The sequence below is a fragment of the Meleagris gallopavo genome, chromosome Z, assembly GCF_000146605.3.
Source record: "Meleagris gallopavo isolate NT-WF06-2002-E0010 breed Aviagen turkey brand Nicholas breeding stock chromosome Z, Turkey_5.1, whole genome shotgun sequence".
NCBI classification, from domain to species: domain Eukaryota; kingdom Metazoa; phylum Chordata; class Aves; order Galliformes; family Phasianidae; genus Meleagris; species Meleagris gallopavo.
The window spans coordinates 39,655,144-39,660,417 of NC_015041.2; the positions used below are offsets into that span (position 1 = coordinate 39,655,144).

At 36.7% G+C, this 5,274-nt stretch overlaps 1 protein-coding gene across 4 annotated transcripts in view; it reads left to right on the forward strand.

Annotated features, from left to right (window-relative positions):
- Window positions 1–5,274, forward strand: part of SECISBP2 (SECIS binding protein 2) — a 189,891-nt gene that overhangs the window by 180,276 nt on the left and 4,341 nt on the right. The gene's annotated exons all lie outside the window — the stretch shown is intronic.

Genomic DNA, 5,274 nt, shown 5'->3' on the forward strand with positions numbered 1-5,274 from the left:
TGCAAAAAAAAAAAAATCAAAACCATTTCCTGATGGTGACTTTGTTGAGCAATGCATGGAAAGCATGGAAGATATAATGTGTCCTCATAAGAAAATGGATTTTAGAAAAATCAGTTTGCCTCACCAGACTGTAGGTAGGTGAATTGAAGAAACAGGAAAATATGCTGGAAGAAATTTAGAGTAAAGCCACTATTTCAAACTTCGTGTTTTGGCAACAGATGTAAGTACTGATGCTACACATATGACTCACCTTGCCATTTTCATTAGAAGTATCGATAACAAATATTAGTATCACTGAAAAAATGGCTTCTTTGCTGATATTAAAAGACACAGCTAAATCTCTTTACTTGTTTGAAGCAGTAAAAAAAAAAAAAAATTAAAGCAATTTACTAAAATGAACATATCTGGTGCAGTTATGGTGGCATTCCAGCAATAGCTGGTGAAAAAAGAGGGACTTATAAAATTAATGGAAGATGATGCAATTGCCACTGACAACTCACATTTGATGTAACATCAGTGCATTGCACATCAAGAAAATGTATGTGAGAAAACTTTAAAAATTGATAGTATCTTGCAAATTATCATCAAAGCTGTGAAATTTCGTGACGTCCACAGGACTGAATCATCACTGATCCCAGGAGATCCTTAGAAGTATGGATGCTGATTATGGAGACATTATTTACTTTTCTGAAGGAAGGTGCCTAAGTTGGGGTAAGATGCTAAAAATAAAAATTTATTTGCAAAATAAAATCAAGTCCCTTATGGAATCAAAATTAAATTTGTGCCATAATGCTAAGATGAAAAATGGCTCACAGATATAGCATTTCTGGTAGACTTGTTTGCTTATTTAACTGAGTTAAACATGTGCCTTCAAGGTGAAAAATTGATTTATCTGTGGTATGTTTCAGACAGTAACAGTGTTTGAAATAAAACTTAAATTATGGCAAGCTCAAGTTATGGCAAATAATTTCATGCATTTTGATACACTGGCTGTGTCCTGTCCTGTGATCAGTGAAAAATATACAGCCATGCTTTGTTTTTAACTGTGCCATACACTTTATATGTGGCCCACAACAATTCCCATTTGCTCTCTGAGGCCCAGACAATCCAAAAGGTTGGATATCCATGCCGTAAGGATTCAGAACAACAAACACTGTAAACATGCACTCAGTGGAAGAAAAAGTAGTGTCATCAACATCCCTTAATCCTCTCTGCTACACAGCCAGATACCAACATTGTAGTGCAGTTCCATAAACTATTTAAACAAGTATAACCATTCTCCTTATTCTTCATTCTTCTGAGACAAACCAGGTATTTCTCTGACTGTGTGGTGGATCAGGTATGGAAGAAAACTGGAGACAAAAAGAACAAAACCACTTTTCTGCCAGATTAGTTCCTTGAACAGGTGTGTGGGTTTTTTTTTGCTAGCATTTGCATAGCGTAGTGATAATATGTGGGGGAGAAGACTCCCCATTTTAGTATAAGAAATAGCAGTGACTGTTTAATACTTTAAACACTTGAAACAACCGCACTTTGCAAAACATTATGACTATAGCTAATCACAGCTAGTAATAAATCCTGAGTACAATGGAGAAAAAGCACTGCTGGCAATAGGTCTAATACAGTAAAACTTGCTAATCTAGGGGCAGAAAAAAAATAGGAAGAACAGTCTGGAGTTCTGAGAGAGTTAAAAGCAAATTGCCTACTTACAGATTCTAACATCTTTTCCAATCACCATCAATAATCTCTGAAAAGGACTGGTGCATACCTAGACATGTCTGCAAAAGCATATGCAGGTGCATGAAAGATGAGCCACATCACATACACTCATCGTGACTGTATATAATTATTACTAGCAACCTCAGTCAAACCTGGAGAAGAAAGTAATCAGAATGCATCAAGAAGAGCCAAAGAGGAAGAGGAACCGGTCCTCAACAGCCCATCAGACCTCATATTAGGCAGGTGAATTGCCTTGATGGTTCTCAGTTCAAGCAAATGCAGAGTTGGGTAAAGGGAGGGTAACCCAGTTCACCTCAGATGAGTCCCTGGATGCACTTGCAACAAAGAAATTGGAGATGTGAGATGTCAAAATTCTCTAATTGGATAGTAGTACTAATTTTTGCACATGCAGCCTTCTGAACCCTACACTTTAAAAACTATGGTGAAAGTCTGACCATCAATCTTCCAAGTAAATCCCAGTCTGACATATTATTAAGCCAGTGGCACAACACAAGGGGAAAGGCACAACCACCAATGGCTAATCACCATAAGTAAACTACCTCTACAGAAAGGCAGAATGAGTAAGCCAGCCTGTGCCAGCAGTCCTGGAGGGGTCTATGGCTGCCAGAAACGCTGAGGGGGCCCACAGACTGGGCTGCCCGCACTGCCAAGCACGTAAGAGATTGGGCTGCTCATGCACTGGGGAGCTGTCTGAGCAGTCAGACCAGCAAGGAGGAGCACACCTGCTCAGCATCACAAAGATGTATGCAGTTGGTGAAAAATGCATTGCTGGAAAAACACTGGCCCAGAAAATAAACCCTACATCCTACATCTGGAAAACCAAATGCTGGTGAAGAATTAATGTACTAATAAAACATAGCAGCTGGTATCTATTAGCTCAGTGAAAGCAATATTGGTTTATTAATATAATGGAAAAAATGATAACACTAGGCACACGAGAACGTGCTCAGTTTCAAACAAGATCCGTAAGCAAGAAATAACGAACTCAGAATTACTAGCAAACGAACTGCAGTTTCCAAAGCTCGAGTTTATTAAATAATTTAGGTGATTTAAAGATTTTAATTTCAAATACTTAGAACCTTTCTTCTTTATCATTACTTCTCCTTAAAGGAGATGTCTTTCTCCAGATTCAATAGAAAAACATACCTGTTCTGATTTGCCCTTGACTGCACATTTGGTCCTTTTATCTTCAGTGACTTTCCAGTGCAACTAAATGAAAAACAAGCAAAAAAAGTTGTATTCAGAACACTTTAAGGCAAATGCAGTATTTTCAGACCTTGCATAATGCACAAAACAAGCAATTTTAATGTTAGTGGCTGCAGTATTTATAAATCATTTTGTAAGCAGCTTTCAAAGGTTTAAAGCCATTCTTTTCAGTAGAGGTGATTCTTTCAAATGAGTGGGACATAAGAGAGTGCAGAACCACTGCTAGCATCTTTTGGGTTCATTGTGATCCTTCTCCTCCAATTAATGAAATTCTCTATTAACATATTCATTTGAGAAATGCAAGTGTAAGTGCTTTAATTATTTCTTATTTAATTTGCACTAGAAAAAAACACAACAAAAATTATTGGACCAAGTTATACTTTATGTTAAAGAATAACTTTGACAGTTAAATCTACTCAATGCAGTAATGGAAAACCAAGTTTTATATACATGTGAAATTTCCTATCACCATCCCTAAACATTTTGTTTAGATTAAAAATCAAAGATTATCTTTCAAAACATCCTGGTTGGGGTTCCAACCATGTCTCTAAGCACCAGTCTGTGTTGTGGATGAGTAAGGAAGGAGCTTGAGAAGAACTTGGGATAACATGATCACATTAGCAGACTTCTACATGGGTCAGTCCACTCAGAGAAGAGTCAGTACAGCCAAAGTACTTCTGTAGGTAAGCTAATTCCAAATGAGCTGGATCATATCTCTTTGTACCATCACATAAATGTGCAGACATAACTCAAAACATTGAACAGAAGCAGAAACTTAAGAGGCAAGACCCTCATCTCAAACATGGTGCTACTGTTAACAGGAAATGAAGTGAAATTTGGAAGTACGATTTTTATATGGATGATAATGTATTTAAGTGCATACTCACCTCATGCTGTTTTTCAGCAATATTCACTGCATTTAATGCAAAGATGACTTCTCTGGCTCCTACGTATAGAACACCTCTGTCCTCACTTAACAGCAAGGTTGAATAGTTTGACACTCCAGGTTCATGAAAATGTATTAGTTGGACCTCTGTTGAAATGCAAAGAAAATAGCAGACATGGAGAAACATGATCACTTAGAGTCAAGTTTATGGGCCATTATTCTAAACTGTTTAGTCTTTGAGTAACTTTGAAAGCAATAAGGCTTACTCTGGAGAACACATTAACAGTTGGTATATATCCTTGGAAGGTTGGTTCAGCACAAACAACAGCTCCAGTTACTGATGTTAAAATCAATGGTCTCTACTTTCTAGTTCAATTTCAAATGCCGACGAATTTCCTCCTGCAATGATTCCTGGAACTCATGTCTTCCTTCATTTTCTCCAGTCACTAATTCTTTCTTTTCCTAACCTCCATTTTACACCTCTACTGTCAGTTCTTTCCTCACCTTCTCCTTTCCACATACCTACCTACTGTGGAAAATTAAATAATTCACCACGCGAATTTACCCTCCCTGCACAAATCTAACCAACAATCCTGCACCAAAAAGGAAGACATTTCAAGACATTACCCCAGCAGAAAGAAGATACAATCTAAAAAGGAACTATGTAGACAGTGTAAACAAGCTGATTTTCAAATGGAGACTGGAAGTAATTGCACACAACAGAAACGAATGAGGGAGAATCAAAATAAAAAGGAAGACGACAAAAAAAGGAGGGACACATGAGGGAAAGAGGCATTCTGGGACAGAATGGATTGGAGAAAGATGACAGAATTATTAATTATTAATAAACAAGAAAAATTTATTCTGCATGTGCAACTGTTATGGAAAAAATACTGAAATCTGTATGACAGACTTTGTAAAAGAGACTACTAAAAGTCTAATTTAGTTTCATTTTTAAGAGAGAGAGAGAAAACATACTACTACTCCCAGTTCTAACATAAAAAATTGCACCTTTTCATCTGTAGAACTTGGGAAACACTTATTTTAAATTAGATCCACAAACATGTATTTTAAAATCTTTCACTTTGCAGGAAGTGAAATGGATGAGTTCCGAATGGATGAGTTGGTTCAAACAATTCTAGATGTTCATTCCTCCAATGAACTAAAATTCCACTTCTATTCAAAGCTTCTCATACTTAAATGCAATAATATCAATAAACAGGAAAAACAGGAAAAGTATATCCTACAGACATCTCATAAATCAGCTATCTACGTTCTTAACCTCCATTTATCTTTTCCTGTGGTGTGACCCTCCAGCATTTAAAATTTTTACTTAAGGCTGCTTCTTCATGATACCCACATATTTGTTTGGTTACAGGATTCCAGGGTTGCTAATCTTAATCAATAATAAAAGCACAAGTCAAAAAATCTTTTAAATGTCA